Below are 11266 nucleotides of genomic sequence, written 5' to 3'. Positions count from 1 at the left end.
TTATTGATGCGATTGTGCTTATAAAATATTTATATTTCATATTTGTATTTGTACATTTGATGAAAATAACTTATTTTTATACTGTACCTTTCATATCATGTTATATTGGGGTATACAATTCTGTATAATAATAAGAGGCAAGGCAGCTCAAGCAGTTTTATAGATCTCAAAATTATGAAATTCTATAATATCTTATCAAAGAGAAATCTCCTATTGTTCTATTTATCTGTACTTCCTGATGTTTCTAACACCAATCATCGGCGATCGTTTATATTGTTTCCAATTTTCACCCTTGTGTGAACCTGAAGAAACACGTGTCAAGGCAGAAAAAATGGTGAACTATGGCAGTAAATTGCTTCCATAAATGAACTATGGTTACATGAAAACATATCAATCTTTATGCAATAATGTTCACCTGTGGAAAACTATTAACATTTACAAGTATCAGCTAGCATCTTTAAATCAAGGAAGCAATGATAGATTAGATTTTTTACACAATGATCTTCACCCACTTCTGTTAAGATGCTAAAAGGCCATGAAGATAAACCCACTAGTTGGTGTATTTTTTTTATATAGGATAGATCGTTGGTTTTCCCGTTTGAATGGTTTAATACTAGTAATTTCTGGGACACTTTATAGCTTGTTGTTCGATGTGATTCAATGCTCCGTGCTGAAGACCATACTTTGACATATGATGGTTTACTTTTATAAATTGAGACTTGGATTGAGAGTTGTCTCATGAAAACTCATACCACAGCTTCTTGTATCTATTTTATTTGTCTTAGTCGCATTTTCTTTGTATTCAAGTAGGTGTTCGTTATTTTTGGTTGGTTTTTTTTTGCCTTACTGAAAGCTTCTGAATTATTTTGTTCTTATAACCTGATTTAAGTTGCTCTCGGAGTTGTCCAAAACTGTTATATAATTTTGATTCCGATGTGCAAATCCGCTTTAACCTGATAGCTTGGCTGTACGCAATGCTTCGGGATCAGTATTTTGGGTGACTCTTCTGAGAGATAAAATGGGGTTTCAGTTTTTGTTTTGTTTAAAGATCGGTTGTCATGACTCCATTTTCTAAAGTTGTGGTGGTGGGGATCATGCATTTTTCTCATTTGAAACTTCAGATTATTGATTGATGATACTGGTACTATGAATCTTCAAGTAGTGCTGGTCGTTGAATACATTTTGTTTTTGTTTTCGAGCACTTGTTCCATGAAATGAACCAGACAGTCATTTAGGGAATGTTTATCTTTACGATTGTTCCATACTTTTTGTAATTAAGCGACTGGAGTATTTGAATATAAAGAACAAACATCAATCGATACCAACATAATGTTGTTTTGGTAAGGGATCTAATGCAATTTTGTGTTTGAAACCTGACGATTCCCTACTTCAATGTAGTCGGTTTTGCTCATCACAACAACTGCACTTCCTTTGTCTGTCTGTTTGTTTACCAGGAACAATATCACATCAGCTTTTTAAGTTGCCCTTGGCTGTCTTGTTCTGAAAAATTCAGTTTGCGTTTGCTACTGACTGATTTCAGTTTTAATAGATTATACATGTTAAAAATAAAACATTCTAAATTATCGTTCTTACTTCTGGATTCCATTCGCTTTTCTTTTTTAATCTGGGATTGCACATGTCTTCTTTATCACTTTCATATTCAGAATCATTCATTACGGTTTCTTTAAAGGTTTTTTTGTATTGCCTATTCAAATGTTCTTTTAGGCGAAGACACCTTGTAAATATCTCTACCTCTGTCTCTAATTGCAGGTGGTTAATTATGTCGACGACACATTAACAAATGTATTATTCTTCGTGGGTTGTTCGTAAATTTTACGGACGCCATCACGAGTTGGTTGACCGTTATGGAATAACCGTTTCACAAATGATATCGGATATGTTCCTTACGTCGTAACTACAATCCCCTTCCCTTTCATGAATGTGACCTACCGAATTAGACTATTTACCGGATTTGTAATCACATAGCAACACGACGGGTGCCACATGTGGAGCAGGATATGCTTACCCTTCCGGAGCACCTGAGATCACCACTAGTTTTTGGTGGGGTTCGTGTTGTTTATTCTTTAGTTTTCTATGTTGTGTCAAGTGTACTATTGTTTTTCTGTTTGTCTTTTTCATTTTTAGCCATGGCGTTGTCAGTTTGTTTTAGATTTATGAGTTTGACTGTCCCTTTGGTATCTTTCGTCCCTCTTTTGTTCCCGTTTTTGTTTTAACCGTCTTTTCTAAATGATTTTATTTATTCAGTCTCTCTTAAAATCTGATTTATATCAAAACATGAAATTGTCTGTTTCAGACGATCTCTGTTGAATTTCTTTTGTTGCTTGTTTTCGTAATTTTCCCTTTCTATTCTTTGTATATCGAATAAAATGTTCTTAATTAAAATCCATGTCTTCGTTAGTAATAGACAATGGTGTTTATGAAAGCATTTCATTTATTTCAGAACTGTATTGTGCTTTGACACGCAAGGAAGACAAAAGAGAATTTTGGATTTTGCTAATATGATTGGTCTATATTATTACTCCTGTGATTGTATATGCCATTTTTTTGCTTCTTTGTTACTTATTTGGTTTTTTTATTGATCAATATTATAACACAATGTTGACTGCTGTACCCCTATTTTTGACATGTTTACCTAATACGTCTGTTTGTTTTGTTCACGCATCGTTGTCAATATAATGGAATTTGATGCGACTGTTATACAAGTGAGAAGGTTTAGCTAGCTATAAAACCAAGTTCAAGTCAGGAATGTGACAGTTGTTATTCATTCGTTTGATGTGTTTTATCAAAGATTTTTTCATTTGATTAAGGACTTCCCGTTATGAATTTTCTACGGAGTTCAGTATTTTTGTGATTTTTACTTCTTCAACCCGATTGACTCAATGAGAGAGAGAGACTGGAAAAGATTTAAAAAATAATCAAAAAAAAATCTTGAAATGCATACACTTGATAGAAAAAATTGAAAATTAAGTCACATATACAACACATTCGTCTTAAGTTTCAATCTTCATGAACAAAATCAGTAACTTTTGCATTCAAAAGATTTACTGAAATATATAATCAATCAAGACACCCATGGCACAGCATTGAACGTAAACTATATAAAAATTATATATATTTATTTCAATATGATAAATAATCTTATAAGTAACTTTCAAGCCGACAATGCAGGTGCTAACCCACTGTCAACACTAGGGACTATATTGGTGGACAACGAAAATCAAAGGACGACAATTGTGGTCTCGGACCTAAAAGGATAGAAAGAGTTGATTAATCTTAAAAAAACTTGGTATGACCAAAGCTTAATAAATTATAACACTGCTTACAAAGTTTCATAACAAAAGGATATATATTATGGGCAATATGTTAAATTCTATACTCATCTTTTCGTGTTAAATTTTTACGTTAAAATTGAAAAAAATCAACCATCAACATTTGGGGCTTTAATAATTAAAATATTGCAAAAAAATACTTAAAATGATATTATTTATCATGTACTAAAAGCAATAGAGTACTCATTTGATTTATCAGACTTAGCACAATTATTCAACAGTCACATTTATATGAGCCTGCGCCTAAACATTGAAGTTTTTTCAATGAAGGGGTGCCTTACATAAAGATGTAATATTTTCCAGCAATTTTAAGTTTGTGAAGCTTTTTGGTTATAAATAATCCTTACATATGCATTGAATGTACTTTAGATGGAAAGACAAGTTACAAATAAAATATCATATTAGTTTAAAAGGGTATTGGGCCAAGTAAGACTGGAAAAAATTTCGGGTCAATTTAGGCCGTTCCACATATTTACATTAAAAAATGCATATTGAGGCTATAAGACATAAAAAATGGTGAATTTTTTATCACTTCTATCCTGATGTGACATGATACAACAAATCTAAGCACAAAAAAGAGTCTTGCAATTAACTTTTCTTGTCTGATACAAAGATTTTTGTCTTTTTAGTGAAAATCTCGTATGCAATTTTCGTCTCAAAAGGCTTATATTTAAACCAATTGCTATCCTACAGAAGAAAAGAAAGATATTATGTGAAATGGAACAGGTACACTAGACATTGTAATGTGCTCTTGATACAAATTTAGTGATGTTCTTTATTATGGACTTAAAATTTTATGTTCCAAGCTCCCCACTTTTGACTTCATCCAAACAGGGCGTTAGACAAGGGTCATTTATACAACACATTTTGCACTTATTGTCTGAGATAATCTTCTTTTCTGTAGATTTAGAGTTCATAGATAAGTAAAAGAACTAGATACAGGCATAGAAACACAAATATTGACACAAGAAAACCTGTCAGATAGAAAGTCAGGAAGCCATTTATGCATCAATCAATATTGAAAAGGCTATAAAACGCCTATTTTGACCATAAAATGCCAAAATTGGTCATTTTTGCCGAAATTCTATAAAATGAAAGTTTAAATTCTTTATCTATATGCTATTTGATAAATTGACACCATCATATAATTAAGGGAAGTTGCCAAAGTACAGATTCTATATTTACAGATTTCACCTCTAAGGTCCGCGACCACAATTATTTCGTAGTGCATTTCTAATAGAACATAATTGAAAATTAAAAAAATTCCACCTCCGCTTTCTCAATGAAATTTTTACAGTGTGTTGTACTACTTTTGGGACAAATTATATCAAAATTATAGAAAACTTCATCGGCTCTAACTGAAGATATGGACAATTTTATATTTCGGACGTCTTGAAATCTTTTGACAGCTTCCGAAGTGATAATTTTTAACCCTTTTCAGCTGGACCAAATCACTACTTTCCTTTAAAATTCTGGACCCAAATTTTTGTTACAGTGTAATTTCACCCCCTACTTGCAATTTGGGGTATTAAACATGGAGAAATAAATTTGGAAGAGGTATAAAAATAAATGGCAAGTAACCCCCTCTCAACACTAGGGACTACTAATATTTTGGTGGACAACGAAAATCAAGGGACGATAATTGTGGTCTCGGACCATATGCCCAATATTTACTAGACATTTGTAGAACATTATATGGTCTGGTGGAATAATAAGATTATTAATTCAGTCTAAAAATAAATCACAAAAAAAATCCGCGAAAAATTCAAAATCAAAGAGCACAAACACATCAAACGAATGGATAACAACTGTCATATTCCTGACTTGGGACAGGCATTTTCTGATGTAGAAAATGGTGGATTTAATCTGGTTATATAGCTAGTAAACCTTTAACTTGTATTACAGTCGTATAAAATTCTATTAAATTGACAACTATGTGTGAACAAAACAAACAGACATAACAGGTAAAAATGTCAAAAATAGGGGTACAGCAGTCAACATTGTGTTCTTATCTTAATCACTCAACAATTATTATAAACAGATATATAAACAAACAGTTAAAATGGTGCAATAACACAATGACAGGGTGTATAAGTACAGAGCCATGTCACATGCAAGAAAGAAACACAAAAAGGCATACAGAAAAAAGCATAAAAAACAAAGTTTATCATAGAACAACAAAATTGCGTGATGTTTAAGTATCACTGGGGTAAAGCTGATGACCGTAACTGCACTCACGGTCATCCCAAGATGTCGGATGAAAAATTAGGTCAGTTTCTGTATTGTCTGTTAAAGTGTTCCTATATCATTTTCTTTACAAATCATACATTGAAACGATGTAAATTTATAAAAGAATCACTCGGAAATCACTAATTACTTCTGAGAAATGTGCATGAAACGGGAAATTCGATTTGAAAAAATCGCCAAGATGACCGTAAATCATATTTGAGATGACCGTAACAGAATCGGCGATTCATAACAATGCTGACCGTAACTGCTTTTAAGATGACCGTAATTTGTAAATGATGACCGTAACTTTTAAAGGATGACCCTCAATTCTAAGAAATATCCGTATTTATATAACTATCTTTTTGTATCAAATGATTAATCGTGTTGGTATACACATTAATATGAGAGTTATATCCTATAGGTAGAAGAACATAAGACGTGCTTCAAATGCAAAGATTACCATATGTATCTTTTTTAAAGTAGAGGGTTTAATTTTTAAAATGAATTTGCCAAAAGACATGCAAATGAACAGGAAGGGAAAACATACTATAAAAGCGCGATAAAATGATACCTTACAAGCATAATGAAAAAAATGCGGTGCACAGCCTTCAACTGCTCGACAAAAGATTTTTTGTTTGTTTCTGGGATTCCTTTTAATGACATATAATAAATACACATTTTTAAACATGCCAAAACATTGCATGTACACCCATTGATATTATATCGTCTTTCATTTTGTCGTGCAAATAAAATAACAGAAATATTTTGAAAATATCATTCGAATAAACTAGTGAAGGTGAGCTCGAGCAAAGTAGATCCTTAAAATAGTATTTTACGAAAAGCGTATCACAAGGCGGAACGTTGTCAATTTGTATATATACAGAAATGTTATTCATACAGTCAGGATTCTACTTCTTCAAAATTATCTCCCCATTACGCCAGTTCATGCTCACAATCGTAGAAATGGAAGCCATTGTAGGGATGACGCTCTGCCAATTTTGCTCTTGAAAACTGATACATTTATCCACATAGCACCATTACGATCGATCGGTATATGTCAGTTATATTTTAAAAGACAAATGTATCTACTAGCTAATGAGCATTAGTTAATGATCTTGTCTGCATTGATTCAACTTAAAAATATTGTCTGTTCGGATGTCAGATGGAATTTTTGAAGCCTTTAAAAAAATTCTAATTAAATATTTCGTGGAAGGGCAGACTAAACATTTTCAGTGGTTGAAGATTATAAACCCTAGTTATCACACACAAGAAAATCATATTTTTTTCGAAGATATCCATTTTCATCATCCAAAATTAAAAGACTGTCGTCAAGTAATTTTAGAAAAAAATAACTATTCGAACACACCTACTCTGTTTTTGTGATTCATTAGATAGGTATCTCACTTGACCCATATATTTCATCTTTTCGTACTGTCATTTGTTTACGTTATAAAGTCAACCTGTAGCTTTGATATATAATAATGATAGAATCTGATGAAGCGAGATGCTATATAAAATACTCTTGCTTTGTACGTTTTAAAGACAAAATGTACACCCCAAACATAAAAAGGTGCACTCGATTTTTCTCTTTTCGATACAATCGTTACCCGTTTTGGGGAATTTTTTCTTGATTCACATAATGGAAGGGCAGACACGAAAATTTCTGAACAAAAAGATTGATATGTTCTCCGTCCGTGATAAAAAAAAATCGGAGGTTATGCATTTTCTACATCCAACTTATAGATACTATATATAAAAAAGAAGATGTGGTATTATTGCCAATGAGACAACTATCCAGAAAAGACCAAAATGACACAAACATTAACAACTATAGGTAACCGTAAGGCCTTCAACAATGAGCAAAGCCCATACCGCATAGTCAGCTATAAAAGGCCCCGATAAGAACCATGTCGTCGACTTGATATCTTATTGTTTTGCATTACTATGTAATAGATACATTGAAAACTTATGCAAATGGTGTTTTTAAAATAAGAAAATTGTCGTTTTATTTGTTACTATTAACTTTTTAAAATGTTGTTACTATATCAAACATTACAGTAAACATTTATCGCTTTCTCGATAAACACAGAGCTTCGATTCTTTTGTTCTATTTCAAAAGTGTTTCCGCCTGCATATATCAAGACAAATTAAGATTTTAATCTGCTTTCTCTGGAACCATACACATGAGATCGATTACCAAAAATTCGTATGTATTATTAATGTTTTTAATGCTCCATTTATTGGCCTTATGTTTTTCTGGTCTGTGCGTACGTTCGTCCGTTCGTCTGTTTGTTTGTCCGTTTGTCCAGCTTCAAGTTAAATAAAATTGAAACTTAGTACACATTTTCCCTATGGTATGATCTTTTTGATTCTAATGCCAAATTACAGTTTTATCCCATTTTCATAGTCCACTAAACATAGAAAATGATAGTGTAGATGAGACATCCGTGTACTAGGGACACATTTATGTTTCTTCAAATTTTCGTCGTATCTCTGTCAATTTGTGTTAAAATTTAAACGTCGATATCAATAAATATTTCATTGTTTACGAGAAATATGCAACTTACTATCATTGTTATAAATCCTAAATATGGCCAATTATATTATAGTTTAAAAAAAGAAATTTATGAAACATATTTATATCTGCTAACCGAGCCCCTATTGAGATCGACAAACTCAACAAAAAAGCTTTGAATACAATACGGATATTTCTTAGAATTGATGGTCACCCTATAAAAGTTACGGTCGTCCTATGTAAATTACAGTCAGTCTTTACAAATTACGGTCATCCTTTACAAGTTACGGTCATCTTTTTACCAATCACGGTCATCCTTGTTTTATGTTACGGTCATCTTGAAAATATTTTGATTATGATTTACAGTCATCTTAACGATTTTTTCAAATCGAATTTCCCGTTTCATGCACATTTCTCGGAAGTAATTAGTGATTTCCGAGTGATTCTTTTAAAAATTTACATCGTTTCAATGTATGATTTGTAAAGAAAATGATATAGAAACACTTTAACAGACAATACAGAAACTGACCTAATTTTTCATCCGACATCTTGGGATGACCGTGAATGCAGTTACGGTCATCAGCTTTACCCCAGTGAGTATATAACTACGTCAAATGGATACCACAAAATACAGACTAACCATTATAAGTTATATTCATAAAGACAAGCAAAAAAATACTATAACACGTTATGAAGATGATAAACAACGTCAGTAACAGAAAGTCAATGGCCGGCACATATGAAAATCCCGTACACAATACATCTCATTTTAAAAAAGTTCAAGATCACAAATTAAATCAAATCTTAAATAGAGATTTCAATATGTGAAAGGAAAACATTTTGTGCTCAGGAGTTTTTATTAAACTTTAAGATATCGTCAAGTGGAAGTAATTGAACTAACGATTAACGGACGAATTGACGATCGAACTGATGGATGGACAGATAAGGCTATTACAATATTCTCCGAGATAAGTCCAAAATGAATGTCTGAGAACTTCCCTGGAACGTGTTGCTTGGAACAAAAGAATTCCCAAGAAATGACATTAGACGGTAAAGCAATTTCGGATTATAGCAGTAATTCACCGCGAGGCAGGAGACAGGGATATACTAACATGATGCATATCTCAAAATATACAAATTAACACGATGGATGCCACATGTGGAACAGAATCTGCTTACCCTTTCGGAGCACCTGAGATCAATCCAGTTTTTGGTGAAATTCGTGATGCTAGTGTACTTTTATTTGTGACAATTTTTACCTTTTATGTCTGTTTGTTTTGTTCAAACATCGTTGTCTATATAATGGAAATTTGTGCGACTGTCATACAAGTGAGAGGTTAAGCTAGCTTTAACACCTGGTTTAATCCACCCTTTTTTACATAAGAAAATGCCTGTACCTATCAGGAATATGGCAGTTGTTTATATCCATTCAATTGATGTGTTTTATCATTTGATTTTGTCATGTGATTAGGGATTTTCCGTTTTGAATTTTCCTGTTCAGTATTTTTGTGATTTTACTTTTTAGTATTTATAAGAGAAAATCTTTCATATATTTCTAAGTTAATGAACAAAAGACACGAATATATCTATTCATTATGTTCACAATCAGAGTGTAAAACAAAAATCTAAATGAATTAAATAGGAAAAAAATCAGAGATCATCCCTTACACCAATTGTATGTCTAGCCGCTTGCAACATTGGAAACATTTATCGGTATTCTAGTAACGAGCTGGTTATAGTATTCTCAAAGTTCAATATTTTTTTTCAATAATGACACGACTCACGTTGTTTGTTGTAATTAATACATTTTGAGAAATTCTCTTTACTTAATTCTAATTTTCATTGCATTTCAACTTCTAGAATATGATTAATAGTAAAAGAGGGACGAAAGATACCGGATGGACAGTCAAATTCATAAATCGAAAATAAACTGACAACGCCATGGCTAAAAATGAAAAAGACAAACAGACAAACAAAAGTACACATAACATAACATAGAAAACTAAAGAATAAACAACACGAACCACGGATCTAGGATTTTCGAAAGGGGGGTAATGCTTTCATGAAAGTTTGGTCATATAATTGAGGACCAGAGTCTCATATAAGGACAATGGTTTTATTCATACTGATTTGTGAAATTATCTTCTTTGTTATTCATGGTAAAGCTGATATTTTAAGGAAAGTATATAACGATATTAGTATTAAAGATGTTTGCAACTCTGTTTCAAAATAACAAGCTTTTTAAAAGTCGTTATAAATAAAGGAAAGTATATATAAAAGAGCAGAAAACAAAATGATAGATCTGTGTGCTTGAAAATTTTGGGGGTAGATTTTTTCATATATTCAACATTGAAAAAAATGTTTTTTAAACAATATGAAAAAATATATGAAAAAAGGATTAGTGGGCAAAATTTTTATTGGCACTAACAAAGATAAAACTAGAGGAATTCTGGGGGGAAATCTGGATTTATAATATTTTTTTCATCAAATTGGGGATCAGAATGTTTGAAGTAAATGATTGTTCTCTTATCCTGTACATGTATCTGTATTAACATGTTTTTTTTGGTTTTTTTTTTAGCATTGGAGGCAATTTCACAGTCACAGTTGGCCTATACAAAGATTTTTGAAATTGATGATTACCTGTAAATTTTTGTCATTTTGGACGGTTGATCCTTTATTTTTTCGTCGGTTGGCCCTCCGTTACGCACGCTCCCTGTTTTTTCTCCTCAAAAACCTGGAACTACCATTGAGCGTTAAGTCGTCTCATGTTACATACTCGGGGGAGGGGGCGGATCTAGGATTTCGAAAGCAGTGGCGGATCCAGAACTTTTCCTAAGGAGGGGCCCGCTGACTGACCTAAGGGGGGGCCGCTCCAATCATGCTTCAATGATTCCCTATATAATCAACCAAATTTTTCCAACGAAAGGCCCCCCCCCCCCCCCCCCCCCCCGGATCCGCCTATTGAAAGGGGGCGTAATTCCAGAAAACGAAATATATACGGTATGTTTCAGGAAAATAATCATCCATGGTATATATAGGTCTTGTCATCACAATTCATCTGTTTTACCTTCATTTTCATACTACCTGTATGCAAAGGATTGCAGCAAACTCTTTCTGACTAGGCGCACATGCATTAAAATCATGTTTGAAAGGATAGTTCATATAAATGTAC

The sequence above is a fragment of the Mytilus edulis genome, chromosome 14 (assembly GCF_963676685.1).
Source record: "Mytilus edulis chromosome 14, xbMytEdul2.2, whole genome shotgun sequence".
Taxonomy (NCBI): Eukaryota; Metazoa; Mollusca; class Bivalvia; order Mytilida; family Mytilidae; genus Mytilus; species Mytilus edulis.
Note: the sequence above shows the minus strand (reverse complement) of the source record.